A 10,130-nucleotide genomic window follows, 5' to 3' on the forward strand; every position below is an offset into this window, starting at 1 on the left:
GGCAGTTTGGTGCGGCGAGCGTAGCCCAGAAGACCACTGAAGCAAGGACGCAAACTGACGAAAAAACAACAGGGGCAGTGCGGGTCGCTTTCTGTTCTGGCTTTACAGTGTTTCTCTTGACGGCGCTCACCCCACTTCACCACCTCGTATTCGCTCGCAGATAATGGAAAACACAATGCTGAAGTAAACATAGAAACATACCTAAGGCGGCGAAAATTATTTCGAGACCGACCATTTTCCTAGATGACTGGTTATCCTTGAATTGGTCGTTGGGCTGGAGCTAGCGATCTCCTTGATCGAGGCTGGTGGAAATGTGCTTGTGGGTGACGGGAGAGGCTGATAACCACGCCAGAGCCACCGAGTATAATAACTAGGAAACGTACAGGCCCCATCATTGGTTCGTTGCCAGCAGTGCAAACAACGTTATCGGATTACACACCATATCGACCCGAAGTCGACAAGAAACGAATATGAAGGCTCTGGCAAGAACCATTCCTGGCGCGAGTCGCTAGCATACCGCGAATATCTCTCGCCAGTATAATATTATGTACTAATCGACTACTGTAGTAACTCGCACCAATTCAGCCACAGTAGCGATAAATTACTTCTGCCTAAAGAAAAAATGTAATTTCATGAAATATAAGAAACAAGGCGCAGTGAATTGACGGTCTTTTTGTAATGTAGTTCTTCCGTGAAGCACCAAGACATCTTGTTTTGATGTGTGCATATAGTGCAAAAACATTACATTCAGTGTTATTCATTTCTGTGCGTAGCATAGTGGCCTTGCCAAGATTTGCAGATGCCAGTATTACAAAAGAAACCGTCTTCGGGCGCAGTAATGCCATGTGCATGGCGAGGCTTGGATTATTATAAATCTGCTTATAACGTGCATAAAGCAGGACATGAATTCGCGTCCAGCTTGGCCAATAATTTCCGTTATACGGATCAACGCGACCGCTCTCACAGTAGGCTGTAGGTCTGGGCGAGTTGGTAATCCATGCTGTACGAGAATTGCGCAAAAAAGGAACGAATACTGGAGAGAGACGACATGATACAGAGCACACTTTCAACAAGCCTTATTAGGAAGAACTCACAGATTTATACCGCCCACGATCTCTCATATACACGCATCCAAAAAACAAGGAACAAACACCTCATCCCAACTTTACATTACCACACTCTTAGAGCACTTGCCCTTGCCATTGCGGTTTCACGATGTGTTTGTTTCTTGTTTTTTGGATGAGTGTGTATCAGAGTGAGTGTGGGCGGTATAAGTCTGTGATTGCTTCGTAATAAAGTTTGTTGAAAGCGCGCTATGTCTCGCGTCGGCTGTCTCCATTGATTGTTCCTTTTTTGCGAAATTGAAGTCCAGCACTCTGACAGCGTGCGAGGTACTCCAACAGACGCACTGCGCCTGCTTAGTGGAACCGCCTCCACAACATAGACCTCCCTCGGCTATTCGAACCACCGGATAGTGCACTACCACGACCGGAACGGCGCGGTAGTGCGTGCAAGTGCTTGTGTTCTTTGGCTGACGCGCCGCGTTGAGGTGGTGATGTGCGGCGAGCATGGCCCAGTGGACCACTTAAGCGAGAGCGCAAAGTTACACAATACGACGGGGGGCAGTGCGTGTCGCTTTCCGTCCTTGCTTACAGTGCTCCTCTGGCCCACGTCATGCAAACTTCGCCACCTCATAGTCGCTCACAGAGAATGAACACAATGCAACACAAAAGAAGGCGCATTCAATTGACTGTCTTTCTTGTGATATAGTTTTCATGTGAGCCACCAAGACATGAGGTTTTGATGTGTTGGTATAGTGCAAGAACAATCCATTTATGGTATTCATTTGTGTGCATTGCAGATTGGCCTTTCCCAGAATTGGAGCTCGCAGCAAAACAAAAGAAACCGTCTTGGGGCGCCGTAATGCCATGTGCATGGCGAGGCTTGCATCAAGATAAAGCTGTTCACAACGTGCACAAAGCAGAAGGACATGAATTCCCGTTCAGCTGCGCTCGTCGTTTCCGTTATGTGGATCGACGCAAGCACTCAGAGCTTGCGAGGCACTCCCACAGACGCAATTTGCCTCCTTCGTGGAACTGCCTGCAGAAGGTATACCGCCCTCGGCTACTTTAACGACCGGTTGGGAGTCGCGAAGGCAAGGGGGCTACACGAGAGCAAGCTCTACTTGGCACCTAATTCTCAAAAAAAGGGGCGTCGTTTTGAAACGGCGCGGTAGTGCATGCAAATACATGCGTTCTTAGCCTGACCTCTAGGGTCTCAGCTTTGCATTTCATAACGTCAGTCACTTCGTGAAGAATGCCTGGGAGGAACTTCAAATTTTGACTCCTCCGTGCGACCATTTTTTTAGACGGGTGAGGATATCCCATTTTCCTCATTGTTGCATATCCGGTTCTTCCACAAGCAAACTTAATTTGAAGGCCTTACTTCACAGTCTGTGGAGACCATGAGTTTCCCATTCTGCTGCTTCTTGAGGGAGCGCGTACGGGATTTTTGTTCAGAAATTTCAAATTTTGCAAAACATCTGTGGCCTCAGACTCGAGTTTGTGAACTTTTTCTGGATACCTTTAATTATGTTGTTGGCGGTGGCATGATGCTGAAGTTGTATGTCTAGTAAGGTCACCAAGGTTCTTCAGTTCTGATGATTCTGCGTTGCATTTGATGTTTCACCAGCCGCTGCAATTAACTTCTCTTGAATCTGCATCACTAGTGTTCGCTAACAGTTCAACAACGGCGTCGCCGACTTCCGTGGTGTCGTGTCCATAGCATGATGTTCCTAGCCGTGTAGACTCAAGAACTGCGTGGTTTTGTGGGGTTTCTACGGCAGTTTCCACTGCAGCTGGAGATTCTGGCAGACACAGAGGAGATTTGTTTTGTCTCTTCGCTGGAGGGTGCGGGTACAGTTCTTTCTAGTGGTGGCTTTCGTTCCTTGGGTAGTGCTGCAAGCACAAATGTATGTATTTAGGAACATGTTCAAGTAATGCCGATTCATATTTAGCCGGTTAATTTTACAAATGTAACAAATACCGTGGGTACCGGCTTGGTAATAACCGGTAGGAAGACGGTTGCCCTTTCCCCGCCCTTTGTACTAGGTATAGGGGAAGGTCTGACAATACTATAATAAATTGTGCTAAAAAATGTCGCCCCACAAAAAACGCCTCTAATTCTAATTGGAGCTTCATGTGCTAAAGCTACACGTGGGCGCGGTTGTAGAGGGCTCAAGTCAAAGTAGGCTCCCTAGGCAGTTTATATGTGCATCGTGGTCTTATGTACATGAAGGTTTTTGTTTTCCCCCTCTGTATAGAAAATCTTTTTATATAGAATCTCACCGCACCGGAGAGTCTAACAGTACACGACCGCGTGCTCTGTAGCGGAAAGCACTTCTGCGGAGGGTCATGCATGTAAACACTGAAATCCAGACGTACAGTAATGGGCAACTGAAATGCGAACACCAATTATGAACCAGAACACTCAATTAGGGCCATTTCTTTCAATGCAAGTAAAAATGATGGGTGGCTTATTAGAAAAACAAAGTTCGGAAATGTAGCTTTCCAAATACACCAATAGCGTGCCAGTTTTTACCCTAATTATGAGTATTTTTCCATTTTGCGTGTTCCCGTTGATATTTTCGTGCTCGCGTTTCATCTGTCTATTTCAGTAAGTTCACCATTTATGAATTAATATAGACGCAGCATAGACCGACCTATTTGGTGTTAGCTTTGCAGAAGTTGCAGGTATATACAGTACCTGCAATCGTCGTTGTAACGGAAGAAAAATGTCCAAACTTGCGGTTGATTGCGAACAATGTTTGGACAGCATTTGGTTTCAACTTATTCCAGCCATCCGCACGGTGTTGCTCGTAGTTGGTGTTTTTGAAGTGAGCCAGCAAATAAAATCATAATTGCAGTTTAACACACCGGGAAAAGAAAAACAAACGTTTGGCCTTATCATTAAACTAGAATTACATGTATGCGTGCAGTATGATTCCTGGCAGAAGCTAGAAACGCCTTGCAGAAAAAGAAAAAAGGAAATGAACTGAGCTCACGCGCGCTTTCACGTAAGCCGCTTCAATGAGTGCGGTCATGAACCTATCCTGCTGTTATGGTAACGCTTTCAATTTTCGCACTGGAAATCTGTACAAATTATTGAATTTGTGTAAATAAAATGTAAGTGTCTTGTGCGGACGAATTACCAGGTCTGATTTTATAGCGGGCGTTACAGATTTCGTTCCATTAAAATCTTTGTACCCAAGCTTCCCATTCCCTAATGGTGTAAAATTAATTTGTCAGGTAAGAATGACACAACACTCCGTAGCAGCTCTTGTTTTGTTTGTCATATAAAAGTTCCTAATTCACGAGAATACAGACGGTGGTATGCACAAGGCGGTCCGGCCTCTTAATATTACGTATTTTCGCAGGATCAGCATAAATTTCTGTCCAAACAGAGAGATTTCGAAAGAGGCACTGAAGTTTAGACCGATTACTGGGGACGCGTGCCCGAATGAATAAGCTCATCAGCTGAGGCAAAAAGTTTGAGTGCAACGACATTGAATTCAGTCACAATTCTTTTGAACGTAGTAGCACACTCGATGCCCTTTCCCCAGCATGAAATGTTATCGACACGGGGGCTTTCGTATTTCATATATTACACCGGCCCCATACTTGACGTATTTTCTTACACCGCGGTCGTTTAATAACACGAGTATGCCGCACTGCACCTTGCACGACGTTTGGCTGCCATGCGTTTACATTACGGACCTAAATAAAATTAACGGTGCCGTAAATATTTCTGAGCAATGAGATTGCGACGCACTCTACAAAAAAAATTGTTTACTTACGCTGCAATCGTACGACGTATCGGTCGGATGCCGCAAGTCACTCATGATTTGAACCGTCTAAAGAAGCCTTATTTATGGTATTTTGGAAACCGGTACAGCTTCTAGCCGTTTCTCGAATGATTTGTGCTGGGCGGCGTGAAATACGCGGTCATGCTAACGCTGAAAAGGGTGCATAAAACTAGAAGGGAATGCACACTTTCCAAGAACACCACGTGCGCCAAGTACAGGCTACCGGCCGGAGGAGTCGAAATGACGGTCACGCTGCCGCGAAAGTCGAGGCGGCGGCATCTGCCCGTTCAAAACTGACACTACTCTAGGACGCTGCCCATTTCAGCGCTTCCGATGCCCGGTGGGGAACTTTGCAACCTCAATGATGTAAACGGGGCGGTGCCATTGTCGGACGGGCTGACTAGGCTTGGGGACCTTTGATGATGATGCGTTTGTTCCACTTGCGAACTGTGGGTGTGATTGAACTCGTGTACTATGGACTGCGAACGATGGCCTGTGCTCCTTGCGTACTGTTGGAAGTGTCTTACGTGTAGCGTTGGTTATGGGTACTTCGTGTTCTCTGGCGTTCTTGTTGGTGAATTGGAGGATTACGTTATGTTCCTTGTGCTGCATTCTGTGCACAAGGGAGACTGCGGGTTGTGGGGTGATTGGGGCTGGCGTTTTGGGACTTTTTGAGAGCATTTTTATTGTGTATTCTTGAACTTTCTTTTTAGTGATGGACAGTGTATGATGAGATCTACGTGGGTTGGGAGGGTTTCGGGGAGGTGTTCGGTGTGGTTTGAGAGAACAGGGTGGTTGAGAGGGTTGTGTGGGTTGAGTGTTGTCGGAGGCGCTTCCTATGTTTGCAATTACGAAGAAACTCCGTTGTGGTTCCGAGTTATGTTGTTTGCCGGCCTAACGAAACAAGGGCCTGTTTTTTGTAAATTATTGGCTTTACTTCTAAAATACTTTGTCGCCCCGGTTTTCTGTTCTTTTGTTTTTCTAATTGGCGTTATCCTGCTATAGCCTAGCTGGTGGAGGGTTCTTTTGGTGTTAAGAGCGAAGCTGTTTAGCAAATCATAATTTTTGTGCGCGCAGGTAAAAAATGCGAATAAATTGTTGGGCGCGCGCGACGACCGCTCCACAGTTAGCGAAACCAAGAAAATGCTTAGCGCTCGTGTCTGTGTGCGTCGCGCAGACCACCCAGCGTTTCCTGCGCGCGTTTGTCAAGCCAAGCATACACACTTAGGGAGATTGTCTAAGATTGTGGCGCCCTCCCAGCGGTTACAAAAACCCAGAAAATGCTGAGCGCTCATGTGTGCTTGCCTCTGGCGACCGGCCTGCATCATCGGCGCATGTTTGCAAGCCAAGCATACCCGCTTGAATGATTGGCCAAAATTGGAAAAATGTGGTTGGTCCCTTTTTTATAGGATTCGGCATAACACAAAAATGAGATGTGCCTTCACATGATAAGTTGAATGCTTATTCTGCATCAATATAAACCTGCACATCGCTATTTATATTTCGTCGGTATGGCACCGTAAAACCTATCAACATTAGAAACTAGATTGCACGCGGTGGAGCACTGCGTAGAGAGAGAGAGAGAGAAACAACTTTCGCTGAGCCCATTTCAGGTGATGCTCGCAGGCGTCAGACGGGGTGAAACTCTATCCACGAGTCCCATATGAGTTCCATAGCTCCTAGCCCCTGGACGCGAGCTCTTGCTGCGTCGACAGGTCGGGGCTGGACATCAAGATCTCCCATCGCTCGGGTAGGGGGGGAACCAGAAGGGGGAGGGAAGGTAGGGGATTGTTGAGCTGAGTACACTCCGCCAATATGTGCGGCAGGGTGCCTTCAGTCTTTTTGCAGAACGGGCAGATGGGGTCGTGTTCTGCCGGGAACATCTTGTTCAATAAAGCTGGGAGCGCCAGGGTTCAGGGACCCCGCTTGTGCGCGGCGCACTATTGTTTGTTGCTTGCGGTCGAGTTGCTGGTGCGGCACGGGAAGCCTGCCCTGGCCCCTGCACCTGGCGAAAAAGCATGATTTTCGGGCTGTCTTGTGGGTGTGATTGATGAGCCACATCCTGCTGGCGTGTCGCCTCCGCAAATGTGCGACCACTTCGTCCCTGCTCCGTGGAATGTACGGCAGACGGTTGCGTTGCGACGAGCTCAGCTGGCGCCAACTGTCGCCAGCTCATTAGCAAAGTGATGTACTACTTCGCTTCATCTCTCGTAGAGGGCACCACCATCAAATTAAGGCGGTTTAACAAAGATATATGGCGCGTCCATACCGCTGTCTGCGCTTCAGCTCATAGCAGAGTCGGTAAAGCGTCTGGCACCTCCCGTTTCGGCGACGGAGCACCCGGCTCGAACCCTGCCGCAGCCACGTTTTTCACGCGGTGTCATTTCCGTCACGGAAATGACATCAGCCAGATATTGGTGGATTCCGACATAAAACAATTTCATGTTAAAAAAAGGAAGGAAGCTCACACTCGTAACAACAAAGATGGAGTAAAGGTAAAGTGACCAGACGTCCCGATTTAGGCGGGACACGGGGAAAATAGATTATCTCGGTACATACCTTTGTTTTTGTAATGCCAAACGAAGTCCTTGAAGTCCTTGAATGCTCGTATTTGCACAACGGACAACCTGCTAAACGTACACCAATTAGGCCGCTAAGAATACACTACAAATTTTAGTCCTAGCAAACATTGAAAGCTCCCGCCCTCTGGAGGCTTCAGCCTTGCGGCGAACACTATTTGCAGCCCTTGACCAAAATTTGTTACTATTACGGTAATTCTGTAAGGGCACCCCAATGTGGCGCACAGCAGCAGTGTCTGAGCCGATACCTGCGAACTCTGCTGAAGTAGTTCTGCACTGCCCAAATGAAAAAAAAACACGGGATTTCTGGAGATTGACAAAGGCTCCTGTCGCTAAGCAAAGGGACTGTGTAAATTCTATGACATGGTATAACACTTGGCTTGTCTGCGCATTAATACGCTATGTCAATTCCTACAGTAGCATCTTAACGCTAGCGTTTCCACAAATGACTCCTGTGACATTAGGGATGTGAAGTACGCCTAGACCGAGAGGTTCATGATAAATAAAGAGCAGCAATGGTGAGAGGGAGCATCCTTGCCGAACGGATGAGCGAATAGGTATAGGCGCGGAAAGTTTTTCATATTTCACGAGGCGGGTGGGGTTGTTGGCGCGGCACATACGGATAACATGACGTGTGACATAGCCAATACTGGCTTCGCGCAATGCCTGAAATAGGAAAGGGTGACTGAATTTGTCAAATGTATTGGATATGTCAATCTGAACAAGAACAACTTACTTGCTCAGAGTTATTTTCGCACTTTTGTTTTCTATATTTCATGGAGCACTAGCCCTAAAATGTTTAAAATCACACCCTATGTACAATGGCACTACGTTCTCTGACACATTTGAAATGCCACGCAGACACACGCACGTCTCAAGGAGATCCGACCCGTAGGCAGGCGGCTGATGCTGTCACATAGGTACCATACACAAACGCATGCATATGGGTCGCGAAAAAAATCACTTAGTCCCCCGAAATTCCTCCATAATACGGTCAGTCTTGCCGCACTTCCACAGGCTCAACAGTACGACGGGCACAGAAATGTCGTAGGGTACGGAACAGTTCTTAATGACTGACATGAATCATATACTGTAGGAGGTGATGTCTATATCATATTTAAGATTTCGCTGCTGAGCATCCCCCCAAAACGCAGCATCCCTATGCGGAACAAAGCAGTTATCAATTTTTTGTGTTGGTTGCACACGCGACAGTTTATAGACACTTTTACTATTGAGGGATGTTTTAGGAAGCAACATGAATGTGTGCAACTCTAAAACGAAATATTTTTTAGCCGCCTGTATTCGAATTGTTTTATCTCGCTGTAGCGCATTTTTGTCTAAAACCCTTAGGTATCGTTGGCAGTAAATGGGTACCTGACATAAACTTTAAACCCACGTAATTTTTTTCCTGCAGAGCCCGTAACGTATTGGAGGGAAAAATGCAGAGAAAGAAACCCAAAGGGTCAGCAACCTCTTTAAGATACCCCAAATGTAGATTGTCGGGATTGGTAGGAAAAAAAAAAGCCAACTGAGCACTCAATTTATGCTAAATCAAAAATCCAAATAATGAACAAACAGTCTTTAAAAAAAGCAGTAATGCGAGACTAGCTGATGTGCAAACAAATGCACCAATGCAAGACCTCCGATACCACGGGACCTTAACGAGAGGAAAATGTTATGGCGGCGGATGGACTCTCTTGGAGAGCCATGCGAAGGCAGCCAACACTATATGAAAAACTTGAAGCTTCTGTCGTGCGCAGCTAAGGAGCTACATAACATAAAAGGTTTGGAAATGGTAATCGTTTCTGCCCGCGTATATGTAGACAGCTCTCGCCCCATCCATTCCCGTGTTTTGGGCTTCACAACGGTAAGCACGGAAGAGCATTGACGTCCGCTGTGTTGAATCTGGTGGAGAGACACCCTAAGGTACTGTATTATTTCAGGATCCCATGTTATTCATGTACACTGACGCAGTTGCGCACCCTATCCGGCCTTCAAAAATTCTTATTATATTTCAATGTTTTTCTCGACTCCACTTATATCGCAAAACCGCTGTGTCAGTGTCTCCGCACGCTGCGAGGGTTAAGAGAAAAGTTGTCGTTGTTGCCTTTGTAGAACATTGCCACTTGAATACTGAGCCACAATTAAACCAGCTTTGAACAGGTAATGTGGTTTCTTCATGAAATTAACAAAAACGATAAATTGTAAATGCTGTGAAACCTTCCGTGCCGCCTTACACCTTAGTGTGATGTGTGATTAGAACAGGTCGACATAAGCATCGTAAAATCCTCGTTCCAGGGAAGCTGTAGCGTGTGCAAGTCTTATTGTTGACGCAATTCGTGCCGCAAGACTCCAATACCTTGAAGGAGAAAAGAAACCAAGCTGGCAAAGAAACAAAGAAGCCAAAGCGAATTAGCACGCAAATACAACGTAGCAGTAAAAATGTTTTTACAAGTATGAAGAGGACGACCAATAGGCTAGTTGGTGATATTTCATGTAGAATTGCGCTGTTTCTAACTACGACAAATAAAAAATATTGATCGTGAACAAGGCTTGCGCATGGCTCCCGAAACGTATTTGATAAGAACTTTTATGGTAGCAGTGAGTTTGTAATGGTTGTCATGTTTTGTTAATTCGAATAACTGATTCTTTGTTGATTTAATAATTGTACTGAATTGAACGCTATC

At 46.2% G+C, this 10,130-nt stretch overlaps 1 pseudogene; it reads right to left on the reverse strand.

The window, feature by feature from the left end:
* Positions 1 to 960: 960 nt before the first annotated feature.
* On the reverse strand, positions 961 to 5,007 carry LOC144163657 (uncharacterized; annotated as a pseudogene).
* Between the last annotated feature and the right edge of the window lie 5,123 nt (positions 5,008 to 10,130).

Source organism: Haemaphysalis longicornis, unplaced genomic scaffold, assembly GCF_048455015.1.
Source record: "Haemaphysalis longicornis isolate Haplotype H1 unplaced genomic scaffold, Haemaphysalis longicornis Haplotype H1 scaffold_129, whole genome shotgun sequence".
NCBI classification, from domain to species: domain Eukaryota; kingdom Metazoa; phylum Arthropoda; class Arachnida; order Ixodida; family Ixodidae; genus Haemaphysalis; species Haemaphysalis longicornis.